The 21,330-nt window shown below is 41.5% G+C and overlaps 1 protein-coding gene across 10 annotated transcripts in view; it reads left to right on the plus strand.

The window, feature by feature from the left end:
• nrxn2b (neurexin 2b) overlaps nt 1–21,330 on the plus strand; it is a 699,408-nt gene that overhangs the window by 110,419 nt on the left and 567,659 nt on the right. The window lies entirely within an intron of this gene.

Consider the following 21,330-nt stretch of genomic DNA (forward strand, 5'->3'; position numbering starts at 1 on the left):
CCAAGCTCCAGTCTGACTATTTACCAGCACTCACAGATATGTCCTCCACATTCTCTGACATTTTCTGCCTCTGGCCTCCCACTGAGGACCGTCCATGGACAAAAAAAAAATGTTAAGAGGAAAGTTCAAAAGAGAGAAAGGAAGTGAGCAAGTTCAGCAGCTAGTGGATGTTCTGACCTTTACTGGTGTGGATAGAGAGCCTCCTCTCTTGTCAATCTACAACCCATTTCCCTTGACTCGGGCCTACACTCTGTTTTACTGGTTAATCTCAAGTTGTCAATCATCTCAAGATGCTGAACAGGTTATTATCAGCAAATCCAGACCTGGCTTGGTTTTGGTTGGTGGTTTGAACCATCCATCACCTTTGAGTGTATTATAAAGAACAGGCATTAAAATCAGCCAAATCTGTGTCTTAATTTTTTTGCGATTTAACTTCAGAAAAAGAAATATGAGTCATGTAGAACAGAGTTTATATTTCATACATATAACAGAACTCTTTATAGTTAATCATCATTGTAAGTTTAATTAGCAGGCTGAGATCAGGCTTCAATTACTGCTGTGAGGAAATTACAACGCAGCAGCAAATATCAAAGTCAACTGCAGCGTCTATCATTAAACTCCAAGCCTCTGCGTTCGATGATTTGCACTAAGTGTTTAAATTTGTCTCGGAAAAGTAAGTTCTGTGCTTCTCACTTTTACCACTGCTGTTAAAATGGTGCCTGAGATACTACCAGTCGATACTATGTCGAATTTTTGTGAAGTACTCGTTTTAAGATCTTAAAAAGAAATTGAATATAATCTCAATATGAAGTGTCCCTATAGAAAAGCTTTGGTTGACATCAGCAGTGTCAGTCAGATAGATAGTACTAAATACGATGTTATCACAAGCTTAACTTTTACTAAACAAGTATGTGAGTCTACAGAATATATGTTAGGGATAATGAGACAAGTCCTCTGGATCATGTGATGAGAGCCGAATCCATAGCAACGGTCGTTTCTTCATAACGGTCTGTTATCGAGAAATAGCAGACCTCGACCTATCATGATTAGAGCCGAATCCATAACAACGGTCTGTTCTTCATAACCGTCTGTTATCGAGAAATGGCAGACCTCGGAATGCTGCAATCAACCAATCAGAATCAAGTATTTAACGCACATTACAACCGATCATCGTTACCAGTACTTTCAGTAAACAGTTGCTGCTTCACATTGTGTGACAAACACAGAATGTATGTCGATAAATTGATAAGTCGAGCTGTAAAACTGTGCTGCCATTTTGGTAAATTAAATGTTTCAAACAAAACACAGTGCCAATGTTAACGGTTACTGCCTATCAAATTAGCTGCTTATCTCTATCTCACAATTACATACATTCAGTATGTTTAGCTTTAAAACAACAAGTTTGACTACGTCAGGGTGGCTTCTGGGTAGGGGTGGGAATCGCAGGGTAACTTATGATACGATATGCGATACGTCGCCCACGATAACGATAATATCACAATGCAGCGATTCTGCGATAATTGATATATTGCAAGACAATCATATAATGATACATCGCGATATCGGATTAATACAATGTGTCCCTTGAATCTACTCCCCTTGAGGTCAGACACGCTGACACATCTCTTAACTTCTTTTCACCGCTGTCCCAACATTATCCCGCTGTCGTCGTCGTGTTCTTCTTTTCTCCTGCTGTCAACTTCTTCAGCCAATTAATTTCCATTCATGTTACCCTCATTCCTGTCGTAAGCACCACCACGAAGAGTCAAGAAGTAATGACGCTGTTAGTCAAAATTGCAGGCAAATCTGTTTACAGCACCAAATATTTCTTAATAAAAATATTGGTATATGGCGCCAGAATAGAGATGTATTGCTGTATTGATATTTTGTCTCAACCGTACTTCTTGGAAAGTGGAATATTTCCAATTTTAAGTGTTCTTTTGCTGTTGAATATATTAGAAGCTTCTGATTTCTCTAGAAAATAATGGTTTGATTGTAGCTATAAAGTAAAACCTAGCATTCACTCCGGCTAAGGAATAAGGTTGCTTTTTTTCTCTCGTCCTGTAACGTGTATCTCACAACTGACAAATGCACAGTTTACGTGAAATATGACATCAAGTCAGGGTGAATATCTGCCAACATAACAACCAAACCCTTGCCCTGCGGCCAATCAGACATGTATTAAACTGTAGCTCTGCTCCAGCTCTCGTCCCAGGAGAAAAATTGTGTCAAATTGTTCCTCTCAATTGCACAAACCATCTTTTTAACCACCGAATCATCCAACAGGACGTATACCAGTCCATTTCTCCTATATGGTCGAACACAAAGGCAGAATATATATCTCTACCCCCAGCAGACTGTCTCTGCCACCAGCAGATGAATAGCACCCGTAATCCCTTCATCTCTATGCAGCCTCTTCTCTGCCTCCATATAGCATCTCCTACAACCTGCTGCCATTTAACTCTGATCCCGGTCGGCAGTCCATCCCAAAACCCGACTGACTGTTTGCTCCGGCCTCTAGATGAGCACACACCGGGATAATAGAACATACCGGAAGAATTGGAAATCTGACATTAGAGCATCAATGCATCTCCATCAAGTCCCCCGAGACACGCCCTGATCTCCACATCAGACATCCAGGCTCCGAGCCACCGTGTCCAGGGCATCGCTGTGTTCCCTGTCAACTCTTTCCTCACAAGTAGCGGGGTCTAAACTTAAAAGGTGGCTGGAAAAATAGATAAATAAATGAAGTATTTTCTGTGTAAGAGAGAAGGGGGGTCGGCATTGTGGAAGTAAAAGAATTGGAATTAAAATGTAATCTTTCATCTTGCATCCCATTTCCCCGGCTTTATTTTTCCTTACAACTGCCATGTTTAAAGAAAAATAACAACTATAATACAGGTGCTAAGATATGTATTTTTCCCATCTGTTATTTTCCTTATCAAGGCTAACTCATGCTACTTAAATAAAGGCTAAAGAAGGAAATAAAAAATAACCTGGGGGATGGATTCCATGTAATCAGAGTACAAAGTAAAGTAGCTGATTATGCGAGTCTCATCAAACACTGCCTAGCCAGCCGTTTATATCGAACAGCCTGTAGCCAGAATTAACAGTGTTTGTTCCCAGCGAACGGACCCAAAAAGCATCTTAAAAGAAAACAATCAATAAACCTATTTGGTAAAGGCAGGAAGGTGTGACATGTTAGCGGATTAGACGATTTTTCGCTGGAGGATTTAGGCACCTCTCAGCTTCCCTGGCATCTTTCTTAAAAATCACTGTGTTAGCTCACATGTGTGTGTCAGGGCAGCCATGTTTTCAATAAAAGAAAAGGTTTTCAATGTTAACGATCAGAGGCAGGTGTCTCAGCCGTCACATAACCAGGCCAAGAAAATCAATGTCGGTCTCCTCTCAAACCCAAGGCTGTCCTTCACAGCTGCAGGAAGGACAAACCCCAGGCTTCAGTCCCCGCTGATCTCTATCTGCCCGTCTGCATGCCTGCTGCCAACCACACACGTTCGGCCACATGCTTGGAAAGCAATAGATTACATTTAACAATGAATAGTAATCATTAAAGAAGAGCATTTGGCAGAAAGGAATTATAATTATCACCAATCAAAGTAATTTGAATGAATTACAGTTTTGGATAAACACCCGATGTGTGTTTTTTTCTGACTTAGAATAAAAAGGATGTACATTTCTGGTTTTATTGGGGAAAGACAAACGTTTGGAGGTGGAAAAAACACTGAAATTGTGTTTAATTTCAATGAGATGTGAGGCGGCTTTTTACATTTTAAACCTTGAAATTCTGTAGGTAAACTATTTTGGGGGAACTGTTGGGAGGAAGAAAAAATAAATAAACAAACGGGAAAAAAAGCTATTGCAAGATTATCCTGAAGGTATTACACTGCTGACCTTAAAGGGCCAGTTTGCCAATTTTCAACCTCAGTCCTATCATGCTATTGTGGTTGGAAAAAAATGCCTTTGGAGGACGCTATCTGCTTCTCCAATGGGCCCTGGAAAACCTCCGCCAGGTGACGTGAAACGTCTGGCGGAGGCCAGGGAGCTCGCTAAACTACACTTCCTCAATCTAGGACGCCCGCCTCCGATGTCATGTCTTGTTCAAAATCGTCAGGTTTGAAATGTAGACTACAGACCTGAAGATGTTTTAGACGATCCACCAGTATATTCTCGACATATTTCCGATTCTGTACCGCTCTGAGCTGTTGCCTGCTGTGAAAACGGTAGCATTTCACTCCAGCATCTCTCGCTGGGCCGTTCCTTTCAGAGGGAGGGGCGCAATGCATGCTGGGTGTTGTAGGAATGTAGAACAGCGAACCCACAAGCTGTTTTGACAACTTTCTCCACAGCTATGCCACCAATTCCAAATATTATTGCTTCTTACAGAGAACACCAGCTTTGACGGACAGCGGCTTTTTCCGGGGGCGAACTGCTCCTTTAAAAAAACACAAAACATGATTCAATAAAAATGCCCATGTGTTTCTAGAAAGGATGGACACTCGTGGGCAGTGATTTACTTACAGTTACTAAGGAAACCAAATATATCAAAACCTACTGACCCACTGATGGATAGAGGTCATTAAGGCCTTGAACACATTGTCTGCCTCACCTTGGTGCAGAACACTAAACTCAGTCAGGTAGCTGTGTCCTTCGCCCCTCTTTCTTTAATTGTGTGAACCTTTATCCCCACTGCGTTTTTAAGATTCAACAGAGTGATCCGATTGTTCATTTGCCCTTTTATAAACATTTGCTCCTTTAATGTTTTCTTCAAACATTCGTTGTGATCAGGTTTAGAAGCAATGGCAATGATAGGGGCAGTTTTGAAGCTCACCTTGATCTGACTGCTTTTTTCATCGAGCTTATCTCGTCAGAGTCTGGAGAGGACAGTCCCGAGGGAATGTGCATTCTTATGAATAAATTAAGTAGTGTACTTATTTAATCTTTAAAATTAAAATCAATAGAGATTCTGTATTTTGCTTTTGTTTGCTGAAAATATCTACAGCTGAATAATAATTCCCCCATAACACTGCACGGTTATTGTCATTGATGTATATGCCTAGTTACATCCTTATTATTGTGTTGTTTTCATCATGCTCTATGTAAATATAGATGCAGCCTTTTTCCTTGGCCGAGGCGTCTCTTTGGTATAAACATGTTCTCAAGGTGTTCCAGCTCTAACCGACTAATTAAGGTGCTTTAAATAGATAAAACTGCTGTTTCCAACAATAGAGAAAACTGTTGAGTTAATGGCTCAACATTTCCAGTCCCCTGGCTTCTGAACTGCAGACGCTTTAGCCCACGGACCATTTGGTTCCAATGTGAATGAAGTCCCCCGTCGCCAACGCCACCTCCTCTTTTGGAGAGGCCGGCTCGATGCATACTGGGAATCAAATTAACCAGGCCCTGGGAGATTGTCTCTTGGCAGCTTTAATGTAGATCTCCTTGGAGATACTGGGGGGGAAAATGAAGGGAATATCCAGCCTGATCTGTATCTAACCTCGAATGTAATAGACTAGGTCCAGGTCAAGATAGCCATCTCTGTCTGAGCTCAGTGAGGCCAGTTTATAGAGTCCTATGCCTCTGTGTTTGGTCTGAGCTATTTAAACACACTGAGGAGTGCAGAGAAGCTCAGTACAAGTGTGACACCGGCGTCACCTCTCTCTCCTCTGATTTTACACCGGGACTGAAAAAAGGACTTTGCATGCCTACATGTATGAGCAAATACACGTGCAGATATCAAAACGGAAATAAACACGGAGTGAAGTACATCACACGCTGGCCGTGGCCTGACACGCCGGAATCAAAAGACATACCCACAGTTTTCAAACAGAGAGTGTTTCATTAACATGTGACAGAGCAGCGGGGGAGATGGCATCAATACAAAAGATTAATGTTGGTTCAATATTAAACGGCTGAGAGAGAGCGAGAGGGAGAGGGAGCAGCAAATAAAAACAATTATGTTGAAAATTAAAGTAACTCAAGGCAACAAATTATATTAAAATTATGTTTTTCCTTGTCATGATTGTTCAGACAAACCAAGTGTTATCTGTTCTTCCACCATAACATTGGTGGCATCCCAACTCTCCCAGCTCTACTGATTGGCCCATCTCCTGTTTTAGTGCTCCCGCAGAGGGGTCCTGTTTCTTTTGGGGATCGTAGCTAGTGCCTCACAACGGCTCTCTAAATGGGTGTTCACTGATCCAGACTTTAAATGGAGAGGTACAGCAGAATAAAATTCCCAGAATGCTTTGCAAACATGGAACTTGGTTACAGGTGAAGGGAGAGAATAATTGTTTAAATATCTTAGTTTTCTGTTAATGCAAAATAAAATGTAATCAGATCATTATAACAAACATTTTGGGGGAAAAACGTTGCATGTATGCAGTATTTAAAGTCGTAATCCCAAAGATCTCTTTGGCGGCACCTATCGCAATAAACGGTAATTGCAGGAGCACACTTCCCAGATATCCAGACAGTGTTGCATGTGTGCTCCCTTCTGAAAGCTCACTGCCCAGTCAAGGACACTCCAAAACTAGGGGTAAGGCCAAGTGGGTGGAATTGGGATGGAGCTTTTTTCTTGGCAAACAAGTAAAAAAAAAAAAACCACCATCTAAAATGATGCATTCACTAAACTTATCCCTGCGCTTAAGAAAGACTTCTAAATAATCCAACTTAATAGTGGCTCTTCATTTGTACAATAAACAACTCCTTGATAATCTAAGCCCCATAAAACCACTGAGATCATATAAATAAAAAAAGTGAAACGTTGACGCTCATTTTCAGCAACAATTTGCTTCACAGTGAAATCTGTCTCGCTGAAAGACACCTCTATGCTGTTATCTGAAGAGGTGAGACCTTTCATCTGTCATGCCGCCCAAATTATTAGGTTACATCTGACAGCGAATGGTCACCGTCATGTCTGCTGTCCTGCAGCGATGGTTTTCTGTAATTTGAGTGGGCAGCAACAGGGTTCAACACTGCTGAGGCGACTACAGGCTGAGGCTGTGTGGCAGCAGGATTAGGTCTTAAGTGATAATTAGTGATAACTCTATAATCGCTATTTTTTAAGGGTTCTTAAAGCCACAACAATAGAGTAAATATAGAAGGATAGGTCATAAATCGGTTGTTTTGGTTATAAAGTGCAACTGATTCATACAGATAAATGTAAAATGTATCTGAAATATCTTTTTTTTAAAAGCCTAATTGAGAATTACTTATCGGTCTCTTTACTTCTAAACTTTAACGCCATGTTGCTTATTTATTATCGTCCTACTGACTGTGGATCTCTGCACATGAACAAACTGAATCTAGAGGGGCTCTTTTTGTACGGAAGCCCTAAGCGGACATGCATCCAAACCTTTTTATTTATTTGACATTTCCGGTTGTTTTCTCGAGATCTCGGTTAATTTATCTCGTTATCTCGAGTTAATAACAGTGCACCACCGTAACATTAGATGATCGTAACTCGTATCCCCGGAGTTTCAAAAGCACAGAACAAACATAGAAACAGGCCTAACTTACCTCATTAGTGTGGGCAGTGGCAGCATGACATGTCCTGGTCTGTAATATCTCAGTGACCAGCCTGTTGTTTTGTTTTCTAGAGCGACAGAAAATGATCACGTTCTCACGAGAAAACCAGCGTTGTTTTATAAGTCGAGATCTTGAGGAAAACAACCACAAATTACTCATTACCACGGGAAAACGGAGTAAGTAAAATGTAGGCATGTATGTCCGCTGAGGGCTTCCGTAGTTTTGCTTTCAAGATCACCAGGAAATGATCCCGTTCTCACCAGAAAACCAGCTTTGTCATCTCGATAACGAGAAAGATAAGTCGAGATCACGAGGAAAACAACCACAAATACTCATTACCGCGGGCAAATGAAGTAAATAAAATGTGTTGATGAATGTCCACTTAGGACTTCTGTACTATAAATCTCATATATATTTTTTAAGTATAACTTTTTAAGCTATCACTAGAAAATTAAATGAAACAAAAAGCGGAAACCAAATTAATATTTAAATGAATGTTTATCCGATACACTCTAATAGGTGGGTATCAGGGCTGACCAAGGTATTTCTAACTACGATGCAGCACTGCCAACTTTCCAACTCTCTATTCAATAGCTGGCTTCATTGCACGCCAATTCAAACAAGATACACTTTAAATGAAAAAGTTTTTGGTTTCAACTCAAACTAGAGATACAAATGTTAAACGGGGCCTTCAAACTTCAAATTATCTTTAAGATTATTATTAAATAAAAGTTAAGTTACGTGACGTTAGTTATATTAGCTTGTTAGAAAACTAGCTACCTGTTGCTAGGGAACAGGAGCGGTGCTTAGTGACGCGAGGGTAAGGGCTGGTGACGCAAACAGGAAACCCTTCATAGACCAGACCGTCTCAGTTCGGCCTTCGTGTACAGCATCCTTTTGAAGGATTCAGCTCCTGAATTGAGACACCGCTCTTATGTGTGAGTAAGAGCAGGGGCTCAGCGCCACAGACAGCGAGACAACACAAACAATGGCAACAGCAGTGAAACGCAGAGTGGCAGCGGAAGCCCTGCATCAAAAAGCCAATAAGAGTAATTAATTAAAGTAATCCATCTAAAGACTGACAGATCAGGGAAATAAACACTCGACAGATACAGTTTATCGAGGTACCTCAGGCAAAGGCTGCACCACGGCAACAAAAATACTTTGAAAGGAACAGAAAACATTTCCTTGAGACAGTGACAAGACCAAAAAGAATCCATCTAATATGACCTTGTTGTTCTGTGTTCTTACAAATCAAAATTCTTCTACACTTTTTAAGTTTCAGGTAAAATGTTCTTTCCTCAATGTGCTTCCCAAAGGATGATCATTTAGGATTTTTTCAGTGACCTCGTCTGGCCCGTTCAGAAGCCCGGGCATGTTGGCCTGTCTGGCTTGAAGCCTGCGAGGCTGCTGCAGAGACATTAGGCCGGGATGACAGAAGTCCTCACACAGGCAGCAATTTCTCCTGACGCAGCAGCGGGCTAAAATGGATGGAGCTCTACAGCAGCCTGAATCTGCTGCACACAGTCCTTGCAGCTTTAAAGAGAAAAGCCTGGGATGAGGAGATCTGTGGCTGTGGGGCCGCTGTGGCTTCAGATTATCAGTGCTGCTGTATTATTATTATCATCGCAGTGTCAGTTTCTTTCACTCCAAAACAAAGTTATGATACGGCCGATAAATATATTTATTAAGCTGCCATTTATGCCCTTTTCGCAAAACAAAGATGTTGTAAAATGACTTTATGACACTGATGGGAAGCCAAAAATTCTGTCCTATTAACGTTGTCAATCATAGAATATCAGAAAAATCAGAATCCGTATTTAAGGTCAACAATGTACGTGTTAATCCTCGTTAATGTCGTAATCTCAATCATGACTGTAATGCTGATTGACAGGGCTGGACTGAGGCTACCCTGCATGACCTTCACTGGGTCCCTTGGGTGACGCGAATGACAGAGTGCGAGGTGTGTGACAGTCCCGGTCCCTCTGCCCGCCTCTCCCAGATTGATCGGAGGCCTGCATTGTGTTTCCCAGGCTAGTCACGCCTCATTATTGGCAGCCTCACTTAGAGAAACTGACAGGTCACATCATACACACAGCAAACTCCCACTTTTCTACAGAATGGACACACACACACACACACACACACTCTGCTGTTCACACAACAAATGATCTCATTATAGGCGTTTTTTTCCGACCACACACTACCTTGACCGATAACAAAACTCAATCCAAACCAAAATGCTCCTGTGTGGAAGATGAATTGTCAGGATGCAGGCGTGGGAGTGTGAAAACGTTGAATTACTTGTGTTTCTAGCAGCAGCAATCCTCTGAAAGTTAAACATAGTAATTTAAAATGACACCTTCTCTATTGTCCTCTCTGTCTCTTCCGATCCAATCAATCCACCTTGACTTAAATACGCCTGGCTGAAGGCAGTATTTACAAGCAGGATGTAAACAGTGTGGGCTGGCTCATGAATACTCATTTGTAATGAAAACACAGATTGTCGCAGTACGACAACAATATGTGCCATATCACTCCAGTAGGGAAAAATCGGTATTGAACACAGCCCGCGGCGGTCTGTCGGTTGATCCTGACTTAGCGTTAGTTTAAAGACCCCTCAAGTCATGTTTCAAAACTTACTTCAGTCTAAACTGGCAGCTATTGCAGTTCTTTCCTGCACTAATTCGTGAGCATTAAAAACAAGAGTGTCAATGTCACACAGATAACTTGAACCACCCGAGGGTTGTGTACTTACTATCACGATACAATGTGTCAGATCTGTTTGAGGGCAAAGGAAATAAAAGTACCTCAAAATAAGATGCATTCCAACTTGATCAAACCCAACACAGAATTAAGATATCTCACAGCTGGAAATCTCACTAAATCTCACGCGGTCAAACGAGACCTTAGAGTAAACAAACATGGGGGACGACGGGCAGGAAGAACTGGTGATGATAGTTTTTGCACTTCAGGAAGAAAAAAGAACAAACTGGTGGAGACGGCGCGAACACGGGCTGTACATGTTACTTTATGCTCCCCGTTTGCTTTTGCCGCCATTGTTGCCGTCGTTGTGCTTCCTCCTTCAGTCAGCTAGCTTCCTGATTGGCTATCGTTTCGTTCCACATGACAATCCACAGAGTGCGTGCTTGACTGTCCTCCAGGTTCCCCCCACTCATATCAGACGGTAAATATTGAACATGTTTAATGTTTATGATTTGAAATCGGTGACTTTTTTTCTCATCCAAACGTAGCATACACGACAGAAGAAGGCTGCAATAGTGCACAAAACAACACCTACGATCAAGTAGGATATTATATGCAGACTTATGCATACTGGAAAAAAAATATATGATCCAGGACATAAACTGTGCTAGAAAGCTGCAGAGGAGTAGCAGACATTTATTAGAATGTCTCTTCTACTTGTTCACTGACCTCGAGGTCAGGAGTAAATCCAATGATTACAAAGGCACTGCTTATTTTATATTAAATATTGTCTGTAGATAAATCTTCCAGTTATGCACCTTGCACCTGAGACCCACAGCTACTGGACAGCCAGTACCACTCTACTGCATGGAAAATTAATACTATGTAGAGTTCATTTAAAAGTTAACCAAGATGAAGGACTATTAATTTCAGATGCCAGAAGGCCTGCAACACTCTACGAGACAACGAGTGTAGCTTCATCATTTCTAACTGCACAGGCTGAATTCAAAGCCCCAAGACCTACTTAATACAGTGTGTGTTTCATAATCAATAAGTTTAACAAATCTAATCAAACTCTTTCTGATGCATATTCCATCCATAAAAGCATGCACTGTGCTCCTCTGCTTTTTGGGTAATTTTATAGTCATACTCTGTTCCTACAACCCTAAAGAGCACTCTGGGGCACATGGAGCATTGATGAAAACTTTACTGATGCCCTCGCTGACTTGTGTTAACCTTTTCTTTGGCAGATGACCTCTATAGATATTAGTCAAACAGAGATAATGACACTTTCTGCTTAAAGGCCCAGTTTGCCGATTTTCAACCTCAGTCCTATCATAATATCATGGGGAGCTAATGCCATTATGGTAGAGAAAAAATGCAAGCGCGCTCTGGGCCTTTCGAGGACGCTATCCACTTCCCCAATGGACCCTGGAAAACCTCCGCCAGACGACGTAAAACACGTCATCTGGCGGAGGCCAGGGAGCTCACTAAACTAGACTTCCTCAATCTAGGACGCCCGCCTCCGACGTCATGTCTCGTTCAAAATCATCAGCTTTGAAATATAGACTGCAGACCTGAAGATTGATTTAGACGATCCACCGGTATATTCTCGTCGTATTTCAGATTCTGCACCGCTCTGAGCCGTTGCCTTTCAGAGGGAGGGGTGCACTGCACGCTGGGTGTTGTAGGAATGTAGAATGGGCGAAACCACGAGCTGTTTGTACAGCTTTCTCCACAGCTATGGCACCAATTTCAAATATTATTGCTTCTATCGATTACAGAGAACACCAGCTTTGACTGACAGCGGCTTTTTCCAGGGGAGAACTGCTCCTTTAAAAAAAAACACAACAAAACATAATTCAATAAAAATGCCCGTGTTTCTAGAAAGGATGGACACTCTTAGGCAGTGATTTACTTACCGTTACTAAGGAAACCAAATATATCAAACCCTACTGACCCACTGATGGATAGAGGTCATTAAGGCCTTGAACACATTGTATGCCTCACCTTGGTGCAGAACACTAAACTCAGTCAGGTAGCTGTGTCCTTCGCCCCTCTTTCTTTAATTGTGTGAACCTTTATCCCCACTGCGTTTTTAAGATTCAATGGAGTGACCCTATTGTTCTATCGCCCTTTTTAAAAACATTTGTAGTCCTTATTTAGAAGGGAGCTTAATTGAATTTGGCCCCTGGGGCATTAATCTTAGGGCTGTGTGGCCGCAGACTGGAAATTGGATCCAGGTCAGGTTTTTACATGTTGTAATTAAGGTCACCAGGGGCAGGAGGAGATGGAGGAAGTATAACGGTGGGAGGGGGGATGGAGGAGTGTATGAGAGAGTAGCTGAAGTACTGAGGGAGACGTATAGAAATAGAGGGTAAGGCTGTTAAATAATAAAAAAATATGAGGTATAGGTTGGGAGTCATAAGGAAAAGAGAGCGATTACACACTGTATAATTACAGATGAGAGAGTGAGGGCTGGAGAAGTCGGATGAAAGAGGGTTGAGGAAGTAGCATCAGCAGCATGTACACTGTAACATATATGCGCTAGGAGCCTGCAGGCCAAAGGTGTTGCTATTACAAGCGCAGCCAAAGACGAATGTGAGATATAAACAACCCTCCTGTTTCTTCTGTCCATTTCTGCCTGTTTCCATCTTACTCTTTCATCTCCTTCCTTCTCTCTATCTCTGTGTTTCTTTCCGTCTCCCTTTCTCTGTCCCCGTCTACTCCCCAGAGACACGAAATCAGGCGGCGAGGGGAAACTGATGAAGACAGGGATATGTGGAAATAGAGAAGGGGACGGGGAAGGAGGGGAGGGTGCGGAGAGATGAGGCCCATCAGGAGATGAGTGTAACAGGAGTAGAATGATAATGACCAGTGAGCCCTTGCTTTCCACCGCTCCGGCTCTGCATGATTGTAGTGGCACAGGGAAAAATCCACAGAGCATGCTTGTAGTGTAATGTCTAATCATGTCCGTGCCTCCACATTGCCTCCATACTCTCCCACTCAGTTCAATAATACAGAAGCTTCTGTAAAACCCTTCAGGGACCAGGAACTCCCAGCAATTACCACGAGGAACATCAAAGGGATCGCACACTCATGGAATTAATCATCCCCTTCCATGACACACATACAGTCATCTGTACTTATAGAGATGAAGCAGCCCCGCTTCATATCTAATTTCCACAGTCTTAGCATTGTTCGATTGCATAAAACTCATGAACGCTGTGATAAAAGCGTTTCAGGCGACGACTTTAGAGAGCCAAGAGTTAAAACCTCGCTCTTAGCTGCACACTCTCTCTAATGTTCTCCGAGCATTAAAATGTAGACCGCAGCAAAATTGAAAGCTGAATAAGTAAATTTTAGGCCGCATATTTAATAGTCTTTTCAGGGTGGGAAAAAAAAAGGAGCTCCGGCTGGCTGACTAGAATGAAATGTAATGAACAAAAATAATCACTCTCTCTTTCACAGTTTCTCTCCCTCTGTCCTGGGGAAATGATATTTCTGCATTTAGTAAATAAAAAGAAAGAAGGGAGAGCTAATCTCTTTGGTGGGAGAGGAGGACGGACTAATGGAACATGTTGACACATGTATTAGAGGCTGCTATAATTGAATAAGGGGATTTGGAGGAACATTATTAAGATATGTAGGGATTTAAAACGGTAGAGAACAGAGGCAAGGCCAACTGAGTCAAACCAGCGCCTAGAAACAGCTCCTTTATGTCGTCTTATGTGCAAGAATGTATCAGCTCTGCTTTACTGCACACATATTTTAACGTTATGTTCTATTTACCTAAAATATATATATGTGTTAGCCACAGCTGGTACCTCTAGCTCACTTTAATGTCCAAATAGCAATGATGGACCCCTTTTAAATGGGCTCATTTGTGGTTTTGATTCCTTCTGTAACCACAAAATATTTATGTATAATGAATAAAAACCACATGCAGCAACTATATCACCCTTCCAAACAAAACGATAAGACAAATATGCATAAAAGTAGATGCTCAGCTAACATGGTTTCTTATCATATTCTTAAGATTTATCACACAGAAGCAAATGGACAGACTAATGCAACCATTAATGAATTAATGAATTGAATTAAGACACTTTTTATGTGCCACACACATTTCCCTGAGAGTGATTGGCCAGATAGTTGTGCAGGAACAGGGGGCGTAACAACTGCAGGGACAGGGGCCACTGACACAAGGAAGTCGTTAGACGTTTGTGTATTTTGGCCTGTCGTCAAGAATGTGTAATTAGCTATCTGCATGTATGTTACTTTACTTTATTACACAGCTGGGTTAAATACTTCATTCTGATAATGATTCCGAGGTCTGCTGTTTCTCTACAGCAGGCCGTTGCTATGAAGAACAGACCGTTGCTAGGGATTCGGCGCTAATCACACAATCCAGAGGACTGTAATCATATCAATCCGCCAAAAGAAGTCCGGTAAATTTGACGTCGGCTGTTTACAGAGGGGAAGACAGAAAAGAGATGAAAACAGCGGAGAGAAAGCAATAAAGGTTAAACGATGCAAAAATCGTAGGCTGCGCAGATTCCTGCAGTACCTTGTGTTACTTCACCGTCAGTGGCCATTTAATGTGAGTAATGACAGCTAGCTTAGCTCATTTTAGAGTAAACCGTTGCTATGGATGCAGCTCTCACTGTGAGTGTAACAGATGTTTTTTTTTAAACGCAAATATAATGATTCTTAAATTGATAAAACCATTTACGAATCAATATTTTGTGTCAAATTATAGATTTCATAACTCGTTTAATAAACGGGTTAATGTATAGGCACAGAGTTCCTTGAGAAAAGCAGCCGCTTCGCTTTTCGTTTCCACGAAAGTCACCCAGTCTATAATACTGCAAATGCAAAGGCTTTCATCAGTGGGCCATCAGCTCAATCACCATTGTGTTACCTCATTTGGCAATAGGTAGAGACTTAACAGACATTTATTTAAATGAAAAACGTCGAGATGATCACTTAAAGCAAGTAAATGGCTTGATAAATAAATAGTTAATAGCTGAGTGGTAATATTCTTGCCAAGTGTGTGGGGGAAAAACATGAGAAAGCTTCCTGATTAAAATAATAGTTTCAACCTCTGCTGTCTGACTGTATTATAATGATATTGGTTCTTTGAAGCCCAGTCGAGTGGCGACTGAAGTGGGTGGTACCTTTGCCCACCATGTAGGAGGCCTAACTTAAATTCTTAGAAGCAGCAAAAATCTTGCCAAAGCTCAATGACAAAACATGCAATGCTCTTATCAGCAAAATAACATCGTGTCAGGCAGGTGGAAAGAGCTTCTCTGCACACAGGGGGTTCCAATCTGTACTTGAAAAGCAAAATCTAAATGTTTCTATTAAAAAGCAGAAAGTGCTGCAGCTTGAGAAACCAGGACTTCTCTTATTCCGTCTGTGTGGCATGTAATCATTCCTCAGACTGTAAAGTGTGCAGCTATCCACTTCACATTACAGATGTCTGAATTGCAATTTTAATTCTCACGGTTGCCAAGTTCAGCTTTAATGGTCACACATTTCTCTGTAACATTGCACACAGAAAGAACTGCAAATGTACCATGAAAGTAAATGTAATGACACACAGTGACTAAAGATCACACTGCTACATGTGACATCTTTGAAGCGCACATTAGGTGCGATTACAGGATATATGCCCCACCTGGCCTATCATGTACCTCCCTGTGGCTGCACTCCATCTTTCCCCTCGGAGTACTTCAGTCAGATGGCTAATTAGAAGATATTCACACTCTTCAAAAACCTTGCTCCTCGTTCACCTCCTGTAATCCCTACACTGCATGTCATTTTAATAATTAGGTATACGAAAGGTTGGAAGTTTTATCCCCACGAGTCAGAGGACAGTCCATGTACGATTGGCTCATGCATGTCCATTATTAAACTAAGGGTGCGAACTGTGCTACTGTGAGCCAACAGCAAAGTCGACGGGATAGGTTTGACATAAAAAATTAATTATCTCTATAAATGTGTCGTGAAACTATGTAGGTACCAGTTAATACTTTTTATTAACACACTGGTAAAGACTATGGAATTAGAAACAAGAGAAAGAAATTGCATTGAAATGCTTAAAAAAATGAGTATCAGAGAAAGTTACTAATGTTAAAAACTCAAATTATAATGCTTGCTACAATAACTGTAAAACAAAATATCTAAACCCTGTTGAGCCTTTTACAAAAGAAATTCTTATTTAAAGCTCCTGTGAGGAACTTTGTGTTTGTGTTGATTTTGGCGCCCCCTGTGGACAAAGCCGTACCCCTTATCTCTTTGCTGATTTTTTCCTGTACATGCTTAAGTAGCGTTTTTAAAAAAAGGTCATCCTGCTTTCCTTAACAGTCAAATGTATCACCCACTTTTAATATTTGCGCTGGAGAATGTAAACAAAGGCAGCGTGCAGTTAAAGGAGAAGTTCGGTAATTTTAAACCTGGGCCCTATTTTTACGAATTTGGGTGTCGAAATGACTCATAGGAACAAAAACTTTTGGAATCGGCAAGTACATACGGCCACAATGGCTGCAACATAATCCCCTTGGGCAATTGCGCCCCATCTCGCGGGTGGTGAAATTAATTGCATGACATTTGAGCCAGAGTATACAGAGCTCATCGAAATTGAAGATAGAACGAGGAGAGAGAGAGAGAGAAGGGCAACAGGCAGAGGAGTATAAAACAAATACACTAACCTACACTGTCTGTAAATCAACACAACAATCTCTACCAAAATGTCTCTCCAGCTCTAACTCACGTTTCTACCGTCCTGTTCAGGTAACATCTCACCAGCCGCAAGATTTCAGAGCGAGACTTCTGTTTCTGTTTACACACAAAAGTTCTTACTCTTAAAGGCCGATCTTTGCAGGGATCATTTCCGTAATGTTGGAGCAACAATCTGAGCCTGTCAGTGATAAAAACAAGCACTTTTAGTGGACGTACTTTGATCGGGCGCAATTGCCCCAAGGGATTATGTTGCAGCCATTGTGGCCGCTATCGCATCTACAGCCGAGGCCATCGACATTGATTCAAAAGTTTTTGTTCCTATGAGTCATGTCAACCCTCAAGTTTGCACAAAAAAATAAAAAAGGTCCCAGATTTAAAAATGGCGAACTTTACCTTTAATCACTTCTCCTGACACCTACCCTCCGCCAGCAGTTTCTGCCATTAAAACGAACTATATAAAAATAATCACTGTTGTCGCCGGTGGTATGGTTTGCTTTTGCAGGTCATATAGAGTAATCAGAATTAAGTCTGTTTCATAACCAGATAAAAACTCCTCACAGGTGTCATTTTAAAAATATACATTAAATCTGGGAATAGTGTGACAATGCAGTGTAATGATGGTAGTGCAGTCTCAAAACCGCACCCTCCAAACACAATGTCGCAGCTCTCTAAGCAGGCAGAGACATATCCCTGCATGCTGCAGGTCGCGACCTTTCACAGCTGAAGCGGCACAGTTTGTATTTCCTCCCCAAACATTTGAGAAATGATTCACAACGGCCGCGTCCTCCAAATGACTCTTTTTGTGGGGCTGATCAAAGCTACCTATCTTATCTCCAAATGGGCTTAATTGGGCAGATGATTTGTGAAGTGAAAGGTTTTAACATATTACTGAAGCTTGGTGAACCAAAATAATTCCCCCTAGTTAAGATAAGAAGCCGACGCCAACTGTCTGGAGTGCTTTCAGAGCCGTGTGCTGTCGATTAAAGCAGACAGCAGAATCCCTCACCAAGGTTACTGGAAGTTTCTCATTTTGTAAAGAAATGTTAACAATGCATTAGCTGGTTCCACCACTATCTTACATTACCAGGTTTTGTCACAGGTACAATAGCTAAGTGCATGTACTAATCAGTAGTTGAAAGATTAAAAAGTCACCTTTCTTACCTATTGTATTGTGTTCTTGAATGAAGAAAGGCAACTTTATCCCAGAGCATATTTCCCTTAGAGAACACACTCACTTTTCTTGCAATTGAATAGAAAAGCCAATAAAACGGAAATCACAGCCTTTTTGTATGTCACTATTTTTTTTTTAACACCGGCAAAATACTCCACCTCAATATTGCCCCTTGCTAATTTAGAGAATTCGCAGGGCAGCGGGTGGTTTTGTGCTCGCCGGAGCATACAGGCGGAGGCAATGAGGCAAGTGGAATAACATTAGAGCCCTTGTTTGAAGCTGCAATGCACTGAGCAGGTAAGCTTGGTGGGGAGGAGGAGAGGAAAAGGAGCAGGGGGGGACCATTTGTGTTGCCGGCTCTGATCAAGTGCATAACTAATGACCGCTGCTCCAAATGTCAGCGCGACGGACGCTTCCTTAGCTGACATCACACAAGAAATATCAAATTACAGGAGCAGATCAAAACAAAGACTTAATTTCTCAGCAAGCACGAGAGGAAGGAGATATTACGGAGAGAAATAGGGGGGAATGGGCAGGGGTATCGGGAACTGGGTGAGCACAGGGTTTGAAAGAAAGATGACATCAATTGGAGCCATTAGGCTGAAGAAAGGGCCTTCATGTTGGCTGTGTGCTTTTATGTCAGATGAGAACAAAAGACGCACTGTGTAAGTGGCTCAAACGTTTCCATGTGGCTGTAGGCGCCACAATGGTAGTCATGAATAAGATATAATAGCTATTTCTCCATGTGCATGATTTGCATCCCCAATTCCCAACGCCAGTTTGCAAGCATTTTTCATCCCTCTGATTTATCAAGTGTATTCCCTTTTAAAACAGCCAAATTTAACCACTGAAGAATCACATTACATATTAGTATGCCTGTGACATTATGTGCAAACAGAATAGTCTATGAGCTCTGAGATCTTCTCTTGCAGTTCTGGGGTTTTCAGTGCTGTCAAAACTGATGTGCTGGCTAATACATGTAATTTTACTCAAACGCAGATCCTTTTAAATCCTAAGAAAATCATGCAAACAGCCCTGCTTCCACAGGTAGCTCTCCTCGTTTCACCTGCACACATCTCAAAGGGCCTCTCTGTGAGGGTATAGATTTTTACAACAATGCCCTCCTGAGGAAATTTAGAGTAAAACACTGCACAAGCTTTGCTCATTCAAATCTGTGTGTTTGTAAATGATTTATTTGCAAAGTCATTCCCACTTCCTCTTTATCTCTATATCTGACTGCAGGCATCTGTATCTATCTGGCTTCCCCCCTAAATATTCATACTGGTATATGATAAGTAATTGAAGACATGCACAGTGTGAAATGGTTAATTGCCAGCTTCTTAGAGAAAGCATCAATGATAAAGTAAGGCTGGATGTGAGGCTGGCAGTGCCTTCTCATAGCCACAGTCAATCATCAGATCAGCATCATTAATGCAGAACATACTTTTGATTTCTTATAAATGAAGCATTAATCTGAGTGTAGTTTGACTCTAAAGGCACAGCAAAGTTGATGTAAGTTGTGTCTCCACTGGAGCTAAATGTCATGTGAAGATAAGAAAAGGCTTCTGAAAATTAATCAATAACCTTTATTACTTTCTCAGAAACAAAGAAAAAGTTACAATTTAAAATTTATGACGTGGCATTTATTCTCGCCCGGTCTTAACCTTATACTGAAATTGGGAAATTGCTTCTCAAACTCCTTCTTCATTCTTTACCATTAATCATCTTCTTACCCTGAGCCTGGTTACATGATAAATGGGGAGTGGGTTGAGTATTTTCGGAGGTACGTTTTCCTACAGCTTAGTGTTTTTTCAAGCAAAATTATGACAGGGGCATCAATACTAATTTCCTCATCTTCTACAAAAGAGGAAGCCTGGTTATTGAGCTTTGCAAAGGCAGTGTAAGGGAGGATCCAACCACACATTTAAGGCATGTATCTTTTAATTTACATAAACATCCTTTATTTTTATTTTTTTTACGACACACTGCAATATCAGCAAATGTCCAAGACTTGAGTTTAAACATTAACAAAAAAAAATCACCAGCATCATACATTGAAACACACAGCTGACATTTAATGTGTGCTAAACTCTACATAGAAATGTAGAATCTGCAGGCAGGGACGATAGTATTGACCAATCAAATCAGCAGGCTGTGGCGTATGTGTAATGTGCCGCAGTGACATCCCGGCTCCCATCAGTGGCTGTCTGACAACGATTTAGCTTCTACTGCTAACAGCTAACAATCCGTTCTATATCTAAATTTCAGCTTGAGAAAAATTCCTTTGACGCTGTGTCACAAAAGCCGTTCAGCCTTTAGGTTTCCCGACTTCCTCGAATGCATCAGAAATGATCGATCCAACCTCCGTTCAACAAACGAGCATTTTAAAGGTTGAGTCCTCGGGTGCCGGTTTGGCTCAGCGGTTGGATCGGCGGCCACGTACAGGGGCTGTGGTCCTTGATGGGGCAGCCCTAGGTTCAACTCTCGCCCTCGGCCCTTTGCCGCGTGTCATCCCCACCCTCTCCTCCCCCATTTCAGCCACTATCCTCTGTCCTCTCTCTGAAAATAAAGGCACTAAAAAAGCCCAAAACATAAATAATAATAATAATTCATTTTGACTTTTTACTAATCTGCATCATGATGTTGAAATTTCGGTAAGGTTGGACCCGAAAAACGGGTTCTTTTTCCGTAAACAATGCAGCACACAGAAAAGGAAGTGGTTTATCGCTAACCGCTGGCTACACGCCCGGCATGTTCACCGTTGTCCCCAGAGGCTACATCGCCGTCAGACTATAGCCGATGGGATCCGAGATTGAATGTGTGCAAACAACGAAGGGAATCCTCACAAATATAAAAAAGACACCTTTAACTTACCAGTAGTACTATTATCTGCACACAGGGCCCGATAACAGATTAGGAAAATACCTGTTACATAAGGCTCATGAGACTTCTGCAAACGGAAAGATCAGTAGTGTAAAAGAACAGCTCGAATACTTTCACACTACGGCGCTGAGGGAATCCCAAATTGGTTAAACAAATGTAGCTGAAATGACTTTAAACACTAAAGGAGATCACAGTGTCTCCATCAGAGGTAAATATTCACTTGAACACTGTAATGAAACCCCCACAGTAAAGGAACGGATTAATATATGAACCTT

The sequence above is a fragment of the Semicossyphus pulcher genome, unplaced genomic scaffold (genome assembly GCF_022749685.1).
Source record: "Semicossyphus pulcher isolate SPU_LCO1_2020_fin unplaced genomic scaffold, fSemPul1.0.p SCAF_21, whole genome shotgun sequence".
In the NCBI taxonomy this organism is placed as follows: domain Eukaryota; kingdom Metazoa; phylum Chordata; class Actinopteri; order Labriformes; family Labridae; genus Semicossyphus; species Semicossyphus pulcher.